The sequence below is a fragment of the Rhineura floridana genome, chromosome 15, assembly GCF_030035675.1.
Source record: "Rhineura floridana isolate rRhiFlo1 chromosome 15, rRhiFlo1.hap2, whole genome shotgun sequence".
Lineage (NCBI taxonomy): Eukaryota > Metazoa > Chordata > Lepidosauria > Squamata > Rhineuridae > Rhineura > Rhineura floridana.
In genome coordinates this window covers 17,006,290-17,025,587 of record NC_084494.1, presented here as the reverse complement: position 1 = coordinate 17,025,587, position 19,298 = coordinate 17,006,290, and the positions used below count along the sequence as shown (strand labels likewise).

General features: G+C 47.1%; 1 protein-coding gene across 1 annotated transcript in view; it reads right to left on the bottom strand.

Moving 5' to 3' along the window:
- Positions 1-4,179, bottom strand: part of WDTC1 (WD and tetratricopeptide repeats 1) — a 33,264-nt gene extending 29,085 nt beyond the window's left edge. Inside the window, exon 1 of the mRNA XM_061596547.1 lies at positions 3,922-4,179. The gene's annotated coding sequence lies outside the window, so the exon portion shown is untranslated. The remainder of the gene's footprint in view (positions 1-3,921) is intronic.
- Between the last annotated feature and the right edge of the window lie 15,119 nt (positions 4,180-19,298).

Sequence of the window (19,298 nt, the reverse complement as noted above, 5' to 3'; positions counted from 1 at the left end):
ATAAATTGGGTTCCCCACCCCACTACACCTCAGACTATATACAGCCCTGTTTGTCAGTCATCTCTCATCTTGACCAACTTGCCACATACTTATTGTGAATTGTGATCCTCACCCAACTCCACCTACCTGGGTCTGTTACTGTGAGGTGAAACTGGAGGAGGGAATGTGGGTAATGAAACCAGCCACTGAAGCAAGGCAGCATAGCCTATCAAAATCCTCTTTTCCTTATTTTTTAAAAGTTTGCCTCAGCTTTAACTTTACTACCCATCCATCAAGCATGCAAATAAACAAGCTGCAATGTTCACTTTGGATACCTGATTGTGCATGGAAACCCTAGGGCTAAAAAGAGAGCAGGTTTAATGGATGAAAGGAATGAAGAAGTTAGGATATCATCTCTCCACGGAGGAACAGTTGAAGACTCAAATGTCTTTTCAGGATTGTCTTCAGTCAGCATTGCAATCTGTACTCAAAAGATTCCAGCCTCAGAGAAATGCATGATGGACCTGATGCTATGGGAGAGAACTTCACAGCCATTTTATCCCATATAGATACCCAGCTTTATACCTGGTTGTAGCAAGAAACTGCACTAACCACACAGAAGAAGCCTGACAATGAGCAGGTGCTCTTAGTTTTCACAGAAAGAAAGAGCATAGTTGGCCAAGATACAAGACTCCAGTTGTGGTGGTGGGGTGAAGTAGGGGATTCCTTACTTTCTCACCCATGACTCCCACCCAGTCATGGACCTCCTACAGTCTTGTAAGAAAACAAGACAAGGGGCCCATGCCCCCTCAGTAATTTGAAGACCAACTCTATAGTGGAGGAGGGCAGCAAAACCAAGTGGTTGTAGCATGAAAAGAACAGGGCAGAACTATTTCTGAAAAGGGAATAATAGAAGAGAATTAGGGTCTAATTCATATAAACTTTTCTGTCAGTTTTTCCAGAGCAGATAGCCTGTTTGGATAACTTTGATTTAGTTTGCACATGCTGAACAGGTCATTCAAGGGCCAACTGACCCAACTACCTTTGGAGACTTTTTTCTCAATCCATGCAGATGTGTTTCCCAACACAGACTAAGGATGTGCAAGGCAAGCTGCTTGTGTGCATCGACTAGGATTGCTAGATTGCAAAACAAAAATCTGGCCTAACCTTTAAAAGATTACAATTCTACACACACTTATCCTGGAGCAAGTCTCATTGAACAGACTGGAACTTACTTCTGATTAGCATGCAACAACCACTGTGTCTATAAGATTCATTCCTCCACCTATAGTTTCATTCACTCTCCTCCATAGTCTGCTGCGTGGTGAAATCTGCTTAAAAGCCTGCTTAAGATCTGCTCAAGATCTATTCACCTGGCTGTCAAAAGAGACAGGGACTTTTCAGTGGTGATGCTGTCACTATGGAATTCCTTTCCATGGAATGTGCAATTGGCTCCTTCTCTGGCTGTTTTTACATGGACCTTAAAGACTTGCTTATTCAATCTGCTTTTAACTAAATTAGGTTGCTGATATATAATTTTAATTGCCACTACTTTACTTACATAATATGTTAGGTGACTGTTTTTTATGTTGTAAATCACTCTTATGCTTCTAAATATGAACTGCCATGGGAGGGCCTTTGGCCCAGAAAGATGGTATAAACATACTCAGATAAGTACATAACTCTCTCAATCACAGCATTAGGCCAACCATGATCAGTAACTACAGTATACATGTGCTGTGGTGATCTATATCGTTCTTCTCACACAGCTCACCACAGGCATGCTGAAGATTTGCACTCGCAACAATGAGTGCAAATGATGCCTATAACCAGTTTTCCATCTTCATATTCAGTCATGGACAGAAGCAGCCATGTGATTCATCCATGAGTGGTTGAACACATTCCCATAAAGGCAAGCAGGTAGTATTACACCAAACAACGTTTCCCAACTTCCTTCAACACAGACTGGACAGCAAGCTTGACACATGCTAGGTATATTCACCTCATACAAAATTCAGTTAAGATTGGCTTTATAAGTTAATGTTTGAGCAAGTTCTACCTCTTTCTGATATTGTCAGAAGCACATGTGCAAGACACGAATCCATACCTAGTTGTTTGTTTGCTTGTTTAATCTATTTACAGTTACAATGAAAGAGACACAGTGAGCTATCAGCCCCATTCAGGCTACATAGAAGTATGTTGGTAAAAACAGATGACATGCTGCTTTGCACTCATGCCCACGCTCAGAGCAGAAACCACAGTACAGAGATTTTCAAAAGCCCAGAAGTACATGGGTGAAATAAATCCACTTTGGACACCAAATGGCAACCAAAACCAACCCAGTTTAAAATAATGCACTAAAATTGTAGTTGTTAAGGAGCATATCCTATGAAGGAGATGCAGGGCATAAGGTATCATTAGCCAGGGAGCATGCAAATGGGCAGGAAAAAAAGATACTTTCCAAATCAGAGGGCAGCAGTTAGCACAACCCCCCTCCACAGCTATGAAAAAGCAAGGGGGCCCTTAGCAAGACACTCACTTCAACCTCACTTCCCCATTCATTAAACAGTGGGACAGGAACAACCCAGAGTTCGTCACTACCTGGATTCCAACTATGAAGCATATTAACTATAGAACTACTAGGATAACAAGTGACATTACTCATCAAATTTAAAATGAACAGTTTCCTGATAGAGGCAAGGCGGGCAAGAAGAAACAGAGGCAAGGAAGTAAACAAAAGATACAAGGACAGGCAATACTAACAATGAGAGGAGGGCAGGAGTTTGTGTGCATGTGCACACAGGAAGGATTGCTGTTATTCCAGATTGCTCTTTTTCCAAACCTTGTCCATGCTCATAAGCATGATGTTGAACACATATAAAAATTGCCACTCCTTTATCACTTTGATGGTTGTTGCAGTGTTGAAAAAAATGTGTTCCAAACAGAGCAAAGGGGATAACTACTCTATGGTTCAAGGGAGCGACAACTGTTCTGTGTTAAGTGATCTGGGGTGTTTGCCTATTTGCCTACTACCTATTTGAAAGTGGAAAGTCTTGAGGTGCCTCACATTGTGACAGAAGCTTTAAAGGAATAAACTGTTCAGTTACATGCGCCGATGAAGTGAGCCCTAGTCCATAAAAGGCTGATAGCTCACTGGTAGAGCACATGCTTTGCATGCAGAATCTCCAGTATCTCCAGGGAGGGCTGTCTGATTTCCTGGAGAGCTGTTGCCAGTCAGGGTAGGCAATACCAAGCTACATAGACCAATGCTCTGACTCATTTTAAGGCATTTTCCTATGTTCCTAGAAGGTCCCTGGTTCAATCCCCAGCATTTCCACTTAGGCCTGAGAAAGAGACGTTTGAAACCCTGGCAAGCCACTGCCATTCAGCATACTGAGATAGACGGACCCAAAACTCTGACTCACTATAAAGGCAGCTTCCGCCACAATCAATCTGTTGCTGCCACAAGACACACTCTCTCTCTTTTCAGGGGGACGAGGGCATTAGTTGCTCTGACAGAGTAACTCGGCAGCCCCCTCTGGAATTTGCTTAGGAAGAGAGATCTCAAGAAAGAAGTCTGGAGTAAACTGTGCACCAATTTGATAACACGGAAAGGTTGCAAAAGGAACCACAGGAGCGATATCATGCATATGAAATCCACGTGACAAATAAAACACTGCCGTTGACCATTTTATGCCCCTGTATGTGTAAACTGACCATTTTGTGCACCTGTACATTCACGGGGGGGGAGGGGGGAGAGAGATACCAGGCTATGGGGCAATAGGTTATTATGGAATCAAGGAAGTGGAGGAGGGGGGGTGTATCTTGTGTCACTGGAGGTGCATCTGCCTCTTGAGAAAAAGAAGTGTGCGTGTGTAGAGTCAAGTTCTCTCAAAGGGCAGGGAAGGGGGGAATTGGGGCGCGGAGGGGCAAGAGAGTTACCTGTCAGGCCTCCTCAGGGCAGGCTCAGCAGCTGCAGCAGCCAGTGGACGAAGCCCTCGAACTTCCATGCAGGGGGGCGGCCCGACCCCTGTACCAAGGCAGGGGCCCCTCCAGGAGGTGAGTGGCTGGGTGGCAGCCTGAGCCGCTCGCCAGGCTTCACAGCCGCGGCCTGGCTGGGACCCGAGCCCTCCGCGGCCCCCTCCTCTGTTTATCCCCTCCAGCTGTCTAGGGCTCCGGCAAACACCCCCTCCTTCTCCCCACCGTCCCCCCTCCCCTTTCTCCACCGTCTCTCCCCGCAGCGCGCCTGCGCGACGCTAACTGCGCCACCAGTTCCTATCCCCGCGCAGGCCACTACGCGGCGCGAGCGGCGTAAGGCCGCTTCGGGAATAGCTTGTCCTCCCTTGTCGTTAAACGTCTAATTGGCCGTGCTAGGAGTGACGGCCGTTCCGTCCATAGGGAAGCCGCTGACTGGTGGGCGGCTCGGGCCAATCTGCGCATTTGGAGTAACGTACAGAGGTGGGGGAGCGGATCGGCGCATCAGGCGCAGAAGGGATGCTGGGAGTTGAAGTTTGCAAAAGGAGGAAACGGTTCTACTTGTTATGCCAGTAGAGGAGGAATTTTATTTTACTAGCAAAAAAGTTTCGGCTGGTAAAATAAAAACCTCTGTTTTGTTAATCACAATTATGTGTAAATATTTTTAGGTGATTAACATCTAACGTAGGGACAAAGAACTATTACAATAGTTATTGTATAGAAATAGAAGAGGACCATAAAAAGGATAGAACAGAAGCCCTATTCCAAAAGATTAGAAAAATGAAAGGGAAATTTAAACCAAGGGTAGAGATATTGAATAATCAACAGGGGAACACACTGACTGACCGAGATGAAATAAAAGGAAGATGAAAGCAGTACACTGAAGAACTCTATAAAAGAGATGCAAAGATGACAGATTCATTCACGGAGGAACGGTATGATGAAGAACCAGACATTTTAGACTGTGAGGTGAAAGCTGCTCTTAAAATACTTGGAAGAAACAAATCATCAGGAGCAGATGGCATACCAATAGAGTTGCTACAAGCTACTGAGGTTGAATCTGTCCAAATTTTGACAAAAATTTGTCAACAAATATGGAAAACTAAACAATGGCCCACAGACTGGAAGCGTTCAATATACATCCCAATTCCAAAGAAAGGGGATCCCAGGGAATATCAAACTATGCCTTAATATCCCATGCAAGTAAAGTAATGCTCAAGATTCTACAACAAAGGCTCTTACCATATATGGAGTGAGTAATGAAAGACTGTTGCGCTGCAGCCAACTCAGAAGGGACAGGAAGGGGGGAGGCATGAGTTTCAGGCACCTCCACAACCAGAAGAAGCAGAGTTGGGGATTGTTATGTCTGAGCAGGATCATGCGGGAGGGAGGCAGCCTGCTCTCCAGCCAGTTCCCACGAGTAACGCCTTTTCCGAGGAGCCGAGCGCACCGCCCCCAGTTGATGCAGAGGACTTGTGGGGGGAAGCTTCAGAGTCAGTGCCAGCTCCTCCTTTACCAAGCAGTTCCCAGGAGGATTCCAGTGTGGCACCGCCCCCTGCCCTCGAGCCCTTTGCTCGGGAGCAGGTGTCTTCAGATGAGCTGTTGGATGCGCGTCCCCTGTCTCCTCGTTCCCATCGCCGTGAGAAACGGACAGGGCAAAGACAGGAATTACGAAGGAGTCAGAGATTACGTTCGAAAACATTTCCTATATAAGCCTGCCGCTCCCAGTGGGGGGGTCGTTGAGTCAACTTCCTTCACACGCTGCAGAGCATGTCTAGAGTATAGTTAGGGACTCTAGTGAGTTAGCGTAGGGTTTCCTATGAAGTGCAGTGCCTTTGATGTATCCATTACTCTAATAAAACGAGATTTACTTGCACACACACTCCAGCCTCATTCTTTCGGCTCTGGATGGGACAGATTGACTCAACCACCATCCCTACTCGAACCTGTTCCCATGGCGGATGACATGGACCAGAATGGAGCAAGAGGGGGAGTACCTATCACCATGGAAGCTTTGTATGCCGAGATCCAGAACCTCCGAGTGACTACGCAAGCCCTACAAGCCGAGAACCAAAACCTCAGAGCCGCAACGCAAGCCTTGCAGGTGGATAACCAGAATCTCCATGCCTTGGTCGCCCAAGTCCAGGCTGCGCCTCCCAGGGTGGCAGCCCCTGTGAAGTCTCCAGTGGGGCTCCCCGTGCGATACGGGGGCCAGAGTGAACAGTTTGCCACGTTTCTAGCCCAATGTGAGTTGTACATTCAAGTGCGCAGAGCTGAGTTCCCAACTGATGACGCAAAGGTGGCGTTCATCATCAGTTTATTGGAAGGGGAAGCGGCAAAATGGGCCACCCCGTATTTGATTCGCAACGACCAGATATTGTGCCAGTTTGACCCCTTCAAGAATGCGATGGGGGACATGTTCCGAGTCCCCCAGAGGAAGGAGACGGTTGCCCGCCAGTTAGAGACCCTGAGACAGGGAAGGGGGTCTGTAGGGCAATACACGAATGCTTTTCGTGTTTTGTCTCAGGAGACGGAGTACAATGACCCAGCCTTGATGTACTTCTACAGAAATAGACTGAGTCCAGAAGTGTTGGATGAACTGGCGCGCTCCACACACGCCGACTCACTGAGGGGTTTGATTCAACTGAGTTTGCAGATAGACAGCCACTTAGAAGGAAGAAAGTTGGAGCGAAGAATGGAGCTTTCACGGAGTCAGGTTGCTGCTCCGCTGCCCCGTGCGCGCCCCGTGCCCAATCCTGGCATCCCTACTGTCTCGGGAGAGGAGCCCATGCAGATTGGGGGGGTAGACCGCGATTGACAGAGGAGGAGAGGGAAAGACGCCGGAGGGAAGGACTGTGTCTCTATTGCGGAAAGTCTGGACACCTCGCCAGAAATTGTGCAGCCAAAACCGGAAGATCCCAGCCGCCGGAAAACTTCACATCCCAGCTCTCATAGAGGCTAGAGAGTTGGGGGGTGCTACAGACACTGAGCCTCCATTACGACCCCTTCCCTCCCAAGGGGCCCTTCTGTTGCCCATTCGCATCACCCTATCCTCAGGCGAGAGCTTCTCAGCCAAGGCTGTGATCGACAGCGGAGCATCCTCTTGTTTCATAGACTGAGAGTTGGCGCTACACCACGCTATTCCCACAAGAGAACTGAGTCAGCCGTTGGCAGTGGAAACTATAGATGGCCGGCCTCTGAAGTCTGGGGGGGGTGTGACTCGGGTGACTGAGTCCATGGAAGTGAAGGTCCCTGGGCATCGGGAAGACCTGTCGTTCTATGTGGCATCCTTGCCATGTTTTCCGGTGGTGTTGGGTATGCCTTGGCTGGTTAGGCACAACCCCACAATCTTTTGGGATGAAGCTATGGTGGTTTTTACCTCCAAGTACTGCCATCAACATTGCCAGCCTGAAGAGGAGCCACAGGTGTTGGCAGGGGCACCTCCCCCAAGGGAGATAACTTTGCCCACCAAGTATGGGAGTTTTCGGGACGTCTTCGATAAAAAGGAAGTGGAGCAACTCCCTCCTCACCAGCCCTATGATTGTGCCATTGATTTGGTGCTTGGGGCACTCATCCCCGCCGGGCGGATCTACTCTCTATCTCAACCAGAGTTGGCAGTGTTAAGGGAGTTTCTGGATGCCAATTTGAACAAAGGCTTCATTCGCCCTTCACAGTCCCCAGCTGGTGCACCCCTGCTGTTTGTGAAGAAAAAAGGGGGGGAGCTCCGTCCCTGTAATGATTATCGAGCCCTAAACCAGCTCACTATCCCCAATAGTTACCCGCTGCTGCTCATTAGGGAAATGTTGGAGAGGTTGCGTTCCGCCAAAATTTTCACGAAACTGGACTTGAGAGCAGCTTACAACTTGGTGAGGATTAAGGCAGGTCATGAATGGAAGACTGCGTTTAAGACCCGTTACGGTCAGTTTGAGTATTTGGTGATGCCATACGGGTTGTCGGGAGCACCTGGAGTCTTCCAGAATTTTATGAATGACATCTTTCGGGACTTTGTGGACCGCTTTATGATAGTGTATTTGGATGCTATCCTGATTTATTCGAATACTCCCAAGGAACGCGACTCGCATGTGCGTGCAGTGCTGCAGAAGTTACGGGAACACCGTCTTTACGCGAAGCTGGAAAAGTGTGGGTTTGACCTAACCACGTTGGACTTTCTGGCGTATCGGATCTCTCCAGCAGGAGTAGAAATGGACCCAGAAAAAGTTCGTTGTGTACTCACGTGGCAACCCCCCAAGACCAAGAAGGATTTGCAACGCTTCTTGGGCATTGCGAATTACTACCATTGTTTCATAGCCAACTACTCCCATCAGACCGCACCGCTCACAGATTGCCTGAAGGGCTCAGGACCTTTCCAATGGACAGAAGCTGCACAAGAGGCTTTCGAGAGCCTGAAGCGAAGGTTTGCTACCGAACCCATACTACAGCATGCCAACCCAGTGCTCCCTTTTGTGGTAGAGACGGATGCGTCGGACGTCACGATTGGAGGGGTTCTTTTGCAACCGGCCCAGAAAGGGGGAGAACTGATGCCTTGTGCCTACTTTTCCAGAAAGTTAACCGACTCTGAACAAAACTACACTGTGTGGGAAAAGGAGCTATTAGCCATTAGAGATGCCTTTGAAGCCTGGAGACACCATCTGGAAGGGGCGCAGCATGAAATTGAGGTGTGCACGGACCATCGTAATCTAGAGAGTCTTCATACCGCCCGTAAACTCAATCAGAGGCAAGTGCGCTGGGCTCAGTTCTTTGCAAGGTTCCATTTCAAAATTCATTATATCTCCCAAGCACAGAATAAGCGGGCTGATGCCCTCTCAAGGAAGCCAGAATTTCTGAGGAATCCCACCACAAGACCGTTACAGCACATAATCCCTCCCGAGCGGGGAGTAGTAGGGGTCTGCCAAGATTTTTGGGAAGCTGAAGTGCGTGAAGCGCAACAACCGGACCCTTTTGTGCAGGAGCAGCGGGTCGAAGAGGGCGCGTCACCCCAGGCAGAACAGAAGGACCTTATATGGAAGGATGGCATACTGCACCATCAGGAAGCTGTTTATGTGCCCCCCGGAGAACTGCGAGTGAGGGTACTGCATCAGTGTCATGACGCCCCCACAGCCACTTTGGGGTTTTTAAGACCATTCAAGCTGTCACTTGGGAGTTCTGGTGGCCCAAGGTGAAGAAGGATGTAGAGCATTACGTTTGCTCTTGCCCCACTTGCATGAGGGCTAAACATGCCACTAGGAAGCCACCGGGGCTACTGGAACCCCTTCCTACTCCAGGAGGACCTTGGCGAATGATTACTATGGATTTTATAACAGACCTTCCACCTTCACAGGGGAAAACCACAGTTTTGGTGGTCGTTGATGCCTTCTCGAAAATGGCTCACTTCATTCCTTGCGCAGGGCTCCCAAGCGCTCAAGACACTGCCAAGTTGTACGTGCAAAATGTGTATCGGCTGCACGGTCTGCCAGACAGCCTGGTTTCCGATCGGGCCACACAATTCACCTCGCGTTTTTGGCAAGCATTGTGGAAGTTGCTGCAAAGTGAGCTGAGACTGTCGTCTGCCCATCATCCCCAAACGGATGGGCAGTCCGAGAGGGTCAACGCAGTGTTGCAACAATATTTACGTTGTTTTGTGGGGTATCAGCAGGACAACTGGATGTCCTACCTGCATTTAGCAGAATTTGCCTTTAATAATGCTGTGCATTCGCACACGCAACAGGCTCCTTTCTTCACCAATTTTGGCTACCATCCACGAGCCTTCCCTGCCCCAAAAGACAGTCTCTCAGTCCCAGCCGCTGAGGATTACTTGCAGGAACTTCACGCTATGCAACAGCTACTCCAAGAGCAACTAGAACAGGCCAAAGCGGATTACAAACGCGCAGCTGACCAGCATCGGAGAGAGGGGGACCTCATACGAATGGGAGACCAGGTCTGGATCTCTACACGTTTCCTAGCTATGCCTGGCCGGTGTCGTAAACTGCAGGATCGGCGTGTAGGGCCCTTTGAGGTGGAGGCTCAGATTAACCCCGTGGCTTACAGACTAAAATTGCCGCCCACCTTCAAGATGCACCCAGTCTTCCACAGGGCATTGTTGACCAAGGACGCTGCCCCCGACCCTCACCGTCCGCAAGTGGAGCCCGCACCACTGTTGTTGGTAGAGGGGGAGGAGGAATACGAAGTAGAACAGATTTTGGACTCGCGAAAACGCCGAGGGTGTCTTCAGTACCTGATTCATTGGAAGGGGTACGATCCAACTGAACGTTCCTGGGAAACAGAGGAGAATGTGCACGCTCCGACTTTGGTGAGAGAATTCCATGAGGCTTATCCAGAGAAACCTAGACCTCAGGGGTGGGAAGGGTTAAAGCATGGAGGGGGGGATGATGTTGCGCTGCAGCCAACTCAGAAGGGCAGGAAGGGGGGAGGCATGAGTTTCAGGCACCTCCGCAGCCAGAAGAAGCAGAGTTGGGGATTGTTGTGTCTGAGCAGGATCGTGCGGGAGGGGGGCAGCCTGCTCTCCAGCCAGTTCCCACGAGTAACGCCCTTTCCGAGGAGCCGAGCGCACCGCCCCCAGTTGATGCAGAGGACTTGTGGGGGGAAGCTTCAGAGTCAGTGCCAGCTCCTCCTTTACCAAGCAGTTCCCAGGAGGATTCCAGTGTGGCACCACCCCCTGACCTCGAGCCCGTTACTCGGGAGCAGGTGTCTTCAGATGAGCTGTTGGAGGCGCGTCCCCTGTCTCCTCGTTCCCGTCGCCGCGAGAAATGGACAGGGCAGAGACAGGAATTACGAAGGAGTCAGAGATTACGTTCGAAAACATTTCCTATATAAGCCTGCCACTCCCAGTGGGGGGTCTTTGAGTCAACTTCCTTCACACGCTGCAGAGCATGTCTAGAGTATAGTTAGGGACTCTAGTGAGTTAGCATAGGGTTTCCTATGAAGCGCAATGCCTTTGATGTATCCATTACTCTAATAAAACGAGATTTACTTGCACACACACACTCCAGCCTCATTCTTTCGGCTCTGGACGGGTCAAAGACATCCAAGCTGGATTTAGAAAGGGAAGAGGCACCAGAGATCATATTGCAAACATACGTTGGATAAAGGAAGGGACCAAGGAATTTCAGAAGAAAATCACCCTTGTGCTTTATAGATTACAGCTAAGCCTTTGATTAACTGAAAAACTATGGAATGCTGTAAAAGAAATGGGGGTGCCACACTATCTGATTGTCCTGATGCGCAACCTATACTCTGGACAAGAGGCTACAGTAAGGACAGAATATGGAGAAACTGATTGGTTCCCCATTGGAAAGGGTGTGAGACGGGTTTATTTTATCACCCTACTTGTTTAATCTATACAGTGAACATATCATACAGAAAGTGGGATTGGGCCAAGATGAAGGAGGTGTGAAAATTGGAGGGAGAAATATCAATAATTTAAGATATGCAGACGATACCATACTACTAGCAGAAACCAATAATGATTTGAAACAAATGCTGATGAAAGTTAATGAGGAAAGCATAAAAGCAGGACTACAGCTGAATGTCCAGAAGACTTAAAGTAATACAACAGAAGAAGAGTTATGTAATTTTAAAGTTGACAATGAGGACATTGAACTTGTCAAGGATTATCAATACCTTGGCACAGTCATTAACCAAAATTTGGACAATAGTCAAGAAATCAGAAGAAGGCTAGGACTAGGGAGGGCAGCTGTGAGAGGATAGAAAAGGTCCTCAAATGCAAAGATGTATCACTGAACACTAAAGTCAGGATCAATCAGACCGTGGTATTCCCAATCTCTATGTACGGATGTGAAAGCTGGATAGTGAAAAAAGTGGGTAAGAGAAAAATCAGCTCAATTGAAATGTGGTGTTGGAGGAGAGCTTTGCGCATACCATGGACTGCAAAATAGACATATAGTTGGGTGTTAGAACAAATTAAACCTGAAGTGTCACTAGAAGCTAAAATGATGAAACTGAGGTTATCATACTTTGGACACATAAGGAGAAGACATGATTCACTAGAAAATACAATAATACTGGGAACACCTTTTTTATCCCATGAACCCCTTGAAAATTGCTTGATGGTCTTGGCGGACCACTGAATGATTTTTTCTACCTGTTGTAAGAATTGTAATGAACTGTGGTAAATGCGGGATGATTTTTAAATTGTAATCAACTTGAAGACACGTAACAACCACTACAGAATCTTTATAGGAATCCAGAGCAAGCTTGGGTGAAGTTCTGCTTTATAATTGTGGTGTTCACTAAACTGTGGTCTGTGGACCACCTGTGGTCCATGAACTTCATGAGATGGTTCGTTGCATGTCTGTAAAAATATACTACACCACACTGGCTCTCAATTATAGCACAGTGCATTACAATTCCTACAAGAGGCAAAAAGATAATTAAGTGATCCGCCAAGACCATCAGGCAATTTTCAAGTTGTCCATGGCGGAAAATGTTTGGGAACCACTGGGCTATGAAATTGCCAAAGAACAATATCGATGCAGGGAAAAATAGTTAAAGAGCTGCTTCAAGTCCATTAGAGATCTTCTAGAGGGAGAGATGTTCCAGTTTTATTTATTTATTTATTACATTTGTATGCTGCCCCTTAGCCGAAGCTCTCTGGGCGGTTTGCAGAGGTTTGCAGAGGAATGCAAGTTGCATTCTTTTTGTAGCTTAATCTGTGAGGAAGCCCCAATAAAGCAAGCCAAGAGAGGGAGGGATAGCCCCTTCTAAATATTTCTGCCCCCCTAATTTTTTTATAAATAAATTCATTACTGAAAAAAAATTCCCCCTACTTCCCTCCTCCCCCAAAAAACTTTTAGGCTGGCCATGAGCCTGCACTGAAGTTAGGACTTACTTTTCTGAGTATACATGCATAGGCTTCATATGACACCAGCACACTTGGACTGAATGCAATCTGAAGAGGGCCGGATTTGCTATAGAAAACAGCAACAGAGTTGAATCACTAATGTGGTGCCTGTAGGCACAGTGGCACCCCTGAAAATTTCTCTTGGTGCCTGCAAAGCCTCTACTGCCAACCACCCCACTCTGAATCATGAGGTGACAAGGCTAGTTACCTTTCTTTTTGCATTGAAAAGTACTGTATATATAAGATGAAGGAAGTTGGAAGAGAGGTGCTCTTTCCCGCTTCCTCTTTCAGAACTATGTGGTTTTCAAGGTTCAGATTGGCACCTGAGCAGCTGAACAGAAAGGTTAGTGACCATGAGGGTAGGAGGGAACGGGAGTGATCTGAGAGATAGAAGGGAAGAAAACTGAGCAAATGGAGGAATGACAAGCCGAACAACGTGGGGTCCATAGTCAGGAGGGAGAGAGTGCCAGGGAGAGAAAGAATAGGAGAGAGAAAATGCAGTGCCAGATAAAAAGGAGGTGCACACATACAAAATTCAGATCCAGGTAAAAAAGAAAAAGGATCCTTTTGAAATCGCATATTTTTAATGAGTTTCCCCACCCCATCAAAACACTGACCACATATTGACTCCACTGAATGCTTTCTAGTGCTGCCATGGTGCAAAACATAGATCTGGGACATGGATCATAATTTTTACAAGGGATCTAAACCAGGGCCGGTGCTAAAGGGCGGCCAGGTCAGGCCCTGGCCGAGGGGCCCTGAGGGGCCCCTCGATATGATGGGCAAGGAGTAGCGCTCCCCTTCCGTGATCCATGGCAGAGTACTGCCACGGATTGCAGGCAGAGAGCTTCCCAGCTGCTCGCAAGTTTGCTGGCTCCACCTATCTGTCTCTCCTGTCTTTTGCGGCTGCGTGTGCAGGGCTGCCATTAGCCAAGATGGCAGCCGAGGTTTCCCTAAGGTGCTGATGCCCCTGCTGCCATCTTGGTTGATGGCAGGGATGCACGTGCGTAACAGTACATCCCAATGAACTCAAAAAGCGTGCAGATGATCAAACCTGCCCTCCCTTCCTCCTCCCTCCTATCCCCTCCCTCTTGCCCCTTCCCTCCCCCTTCCTTTGCCCCTCCCCATCCCCTTCCAATCACCTCCTTTCCCCTTCTTCTTCTCCTCCTCCTCCTCCCCTCTTCCACTCTTACCTGCAGAGCCACTACCAGAATGTAGTACTAGGAGAGTGTTGCCTGGCTCCATGGCTTTTGGGCTGTGGGTCTCACAAGCGTCCATTCTGTTTCCTATGCTATTTAACATCTACATAAAATCGTTGGGATCTGTCATCTGGAGATTTGGAACACAGTGTCATCAGCATGCAGATGACACACAGCTCTATCTCTCACTGTTCCATCTGAATCAGGAGAGGTTGGGAAGGTGTTGGACAGGAGTCTGGGTGCGGTGATGGGCAGGATGGCAGTCAACAAACTGAGGCTGAATTCTAAGAGAGAAGTGCTGTGGGTGGGTGTTTCCTGTGTCTGGAAATCAGGTGTTCTGGGAAGGGTTATATTACCTCTGAAGGAACAGGTTCGCAGTCTGGGAGAACTCCTGGATTCCAGCTTGTTACTAGAGTCCCAAGTGCCTTTGTGGCTAGGAGTGCTTATGCCAAGCTATGGCTGATTCACCAGCTACAGCTGTTCCTGGACCAAGATAGCTTGGACGCAGTTGTCCATTCTCTGGTGACTTTCCGTCTGGACTATTGTAATGTGTGGCTGTAGGGCTGCCCTTGGAGATGGTGGAGCTTGTGCAGAATGTGGCTGCTAGGCTGGTAATGTGGGCATATCGATGGGACCATGTGTCACCAGTCCTAAAAGCACTGCACTGGCTACCAGTGAGCTACCAGGCCCAATGCAAGGTATTCGTACTAGCACATAAAGCCCTAAATGATTTGGGTCCCAAGTAGCTAAAAAAGCACCTTCCCCAGTATCAGTCATCTTGGATCCTATGATTGGCAGGTGAGGCCTTATTGGTGGTGCCACTGCTGAACACTGTCCAGTTGAAGCTGGCCTGTGACAGGACCTTTTCAGTGATAGCTCCCCGTTTGTGGAATGCCCTCCCCCGTGAGGTGCATTTGTCTACATCACTATTGACTTTCAGGAAGAATTTGAAAACATTCCTGTTTACTCAGGCATTTGATGGCTGAAGGGGATTGTTGCTGGCGACCCAATGATCACCGATGAAAGAATGTTTTTAACTGCATTTTAGAATATTTTAAACTGCATTTTAGAATATTTTTAATAGGAATTGTGTTTGGTATGTTTTTAGCTGTATTTAGTATGATTTTCTTTTTCTTGTTAAATTGTTTTGTGTTGGCCACCCTGGGCTCCTTTGGGAGAAAGGGTGGGATAGAAATTCAACAAATAAATAAACAAATAGTCCGATCAGATGGACACTGACATAATCTCTGGACTGAAGTGAACTCCAGGGTTGTATCCAATGCTAGTCCTACTCATAGGACTAGGTTTCACTCATAGTAGACCCGTTGGAAACTAATGAACATAACCAAGGCTGCAATCCAATACACACTTACTGGCAGTAACTCCCATTGAACCCAATGGAGCTTTCTTCTGAGTGGACATGTACTGGATTGCCGCTTCAGTTAGGTTCATTAATTTCAATGGCTCTACTATGAGTAAAACCTAGTTAGTGACAACCCTTAGTTTAAAAAAGCTTATGTCATAATAAACATACTGTTTTGTAAGGCACTGCAAAACTCAGTTGTCTTGACTGGCTAGAATCTATGCTTGTTTAAAACTAGTGTTTTTCTACTGCATTATCCTGCATTAACATGCAACTGCAAGTCAGACCTTGCGGAAGGGTCATAGCTCGCTGGTAGAGCCTCTGAGGGTCCCATGTTCAGTCCCAGGCACGTCCAGTTAGGGCTGGGAGAGAGAGAGATCCCATTCTGAAATCCTGGACAGCCACTGCCAGTCAGTGTAGGCAATACTGAACTAGATGAGCCAGCGGGCTGACTCAGTAAGACAGCTTCCTATGTACCTCACTCCTGTAAAACACTCTTCTACCCTGGGTCTGAATTAGCCTTACTAAATTTAGTGGAATATACTTCTCTGCAAGTAGGCTGAAGAGGTTTGTAGCCTTATCCCTTTTTCAGAAATACGCCTGGCTGAAATCAGTGAGATCTACTCACTTGTAAGTGCAATCTTAACGTTACTTGTGAAAATACCATTTCTTAAATGTGTAGCTTTATACAACTCAGTTCCTGTGTTGGGAAATTATTTCTCCTCCAGAAGGTGGCAGTATTTGCAAAAATTAAAGAGGAAAGCACAAAAGCAGGACTATAGCTGAAGGTCAAGAAGACTAAAGTAATGACAACAGAAGTTTTATGTAACTTTAAAGTTGATAATGAGGACATTGAACTTGTAAAGGATTATCAATACCTTGGCACAGTCATTAACCAAAATTTAGACAATAGTCAAGAAATCAGAAGGAGGCTAGGACTGTGGAGGGCAGCTGTGAGAGAACTAGAAAAGGTCCTCAAATACAAAGATGTATCACTGAACACTAAAGTCAGGATCATTCAGACCATGGTATTCCTGATCTCTATGTATGGATGTAAAAGTTAGAAAGTGAAAAAAGCAGATAAGAGAAAAATCAACTGATTTGAAATGTGGTGTTGGAGGAGAGCTCTGCACATACCAGGGCAGTTGCCAGGCATGCCGGGGCCCTTGGGCACCAGCTTGCCCTGGGCCCTGGTGCACATGCATGCCCACACATGCACATGTGTGTGTGCAAAGGGCCCCACCTACCTGTCTCTCCTGTCTATTGCAGCTGTGTGCGCTGGGCTGCCATCAACCAAGATGTCAGCAGGGGCATTAGCGCCTTAGGGAAACTTTGGCCGCCGTCTTGGTTAATGGCACCCCTGCATGCGCAGCCTGCGCACTGCAGCTGCAAAAGACAGGAGAAACAGGTCTGTGGAGCCCGCAAATGGGCAGCTGGCTGGGAAGCTCTCTCCCTGTGATCCACGGCAGTACTCTGCTGTGGATCGCGGAAGGGGAGCACTACTCCTCACCCACCCTATCAAGGGGCCCCTCAGGGGCCTTCAGCCAGGGCCTGACCTGGCCGCCCTTTGGCGCCGGCCCTGGTCATCTGAATGAAGCTTGCAGACCACTGGTGGTCCATCGACCACAGTTTGGAAACCCGTGTCTTAAATCAATACTGTGGATTCAAAATAACTGTTCATATTGGTAATGTATGTACATAAGCAGCAGTTCTTGCCAATAGATTGTAGGGGGCCCAATCTACAAACAGTACCAGGCCCAGGAAATTCTGTTGGCACCCCAGATGAGAGACAGATATGAAAGAAAGGCCAAAGAATGGATTTTATTAATGACAATTTCCAGAGGCCATATTAGCCTGTTGCAGCATTGCAGCAAATACAGTGAAGAGCATTGTGGCATAAATGTTTATGGATAAGATGATGAAAGCTTAAGCCATAATAAATAGGGTTGCCAAGCCATTCTGGGCCTGTGGGTACATTTGGAGTCTGGATAGTGTCATAAGCACCATCCCTAACAGACAGAAAAAGTTTGCAGATATACATACTGAGTGGTATTCAATGCTAGTCCCACTCAGACTAGACCCATTGAAGTTAATAAACATGACTAACTTGGGTTAGTTCATTTCAGTGGGCCTACTCTGAGTAGGACTTGGCTTAATACAACCCATTATTTGTTTTTCCATGGGTCTGTTTAAGTCAGTGTATTTAAAGCAGATTCTCTTGAATTTGCATTTTACATGCCACTCCACAAATCACCATCAGATTAAAGTTTATATTACTCAATTGCACAGTAAAAACCACATATATGGTACTTGCCAACACCACAAAGACATTGATTCAAGGCATGGATCCTCAGGATTTTTGCATAAGGTGATGACAAAACCACCAACAAATCACAGAATTCATCTCTGGAGACAGATATGACCTATGATTTGATAGCAGTTTTGAAGGTTTTGATCAGGGCCAGCACCAGGCATGCTGGGGCCCTTGGGCTCCAGCTTGCCCCGGTGCGTGAACACACACACATGCATGTGCGCCCCACCTACCTGTCTCTCCTGTCTTTTGCGGCTGCACGTGCAGGGCTGCCATTAACCAGGGTGGCGGCTGAGGTTTCCCTAAGGGGCTGAAGCCTCTGTCACCATCTTGGTTGATGGCACGCATGCATGCTACATGCATGCAAATACAGGAGAGACAGGTAGATGGAGCCAGTGAGTGGGCAGTCGGCTGAGAAGCTCTCTGCCTGCTATCTGCCATGGATCACAGAAGGGGAGCACTACTCCTCACCCACCCTATCGAGGGGCCCCTGTGGCCCCAAGGGCCCTTGGCCAGGGCCCGACATGGCCACCCTTTAGCGCCAGCCCTGGCACATATCATGGACCACAAAAAAGACAAATAATTGGGTGTTAGAACAAATTAAACCAGAACTGTCACTAGAAGCTAAAAAAATGGGGGGGGGTTAAAAAGATGAAACTGAGGTTATCATACTTTGGACACATGAGATGGATTGATTCCATAAAAGAAGCCACAGATCTGAATGTACAAGATCTGAACAGGGTGGTTTATAACAGATGCTATTGGAGGTCGTTGATTCATAGGGTCGCCCTAAGTTGAAATCGACTTGAAGGCACGTAACAACAAGAACAAATTAAAGCAGAACTATCACTAGAAGCTAAAATGATGAAACCGAGGTTATCATACTTTGAACACATAATGAGAAGACAGGATTCACTAGAAAATACAATAATGCTGGGAAAGCCTTTTTTATCCTATGAACCCCTTGAAAATTGCTGATGGTCTTGGCGAACCTCTGAATTATTTTTTCTGCCTGTTGTAGCAATTGTAATGAACTGTGGTAGATGCTGGATGATTTTTAATTGTATTTTTATTGCTTCTTTTTTCTTATATCAACCTGCATTCCATAACATTCATGTTGTAATATAATAAAATACAACATAAGAAATAAAAGAAGCAATACACTTAAAGTCAATATTAATATTTAATGCGGACATGCCATGGACCACCTGAACAAAGCTCATGGACCACTGATGGTCCATGGACCACATTTGGGGAAGTCCTGCCTTGGACAATTTAATTAAACTTCATTTTTTCCTTTTTCTTACTGGTTTTTGTAGTGGCAGATTCTGAAGCGCAGGGTCCCTTCATGATAGACATACCACACCACCAGGACTCGCCATTTCTTCCGCAATTACAGAATTATAGACCCAAAATAAAACAGCAGAGTGCATAAGCTTCCCCCCGCTCTCTCTCTTTCTCTCTTTGGGGACTAAACAGTGGCAGAAATTTGAATTTAAGAATTCCAAAATTAAGCCAAGCATGGGACTACGATTTGGGAGACCGAGGTACTTTGCCATGAAGCTCACTTTTCACTTACCCTAGGAGCCAATT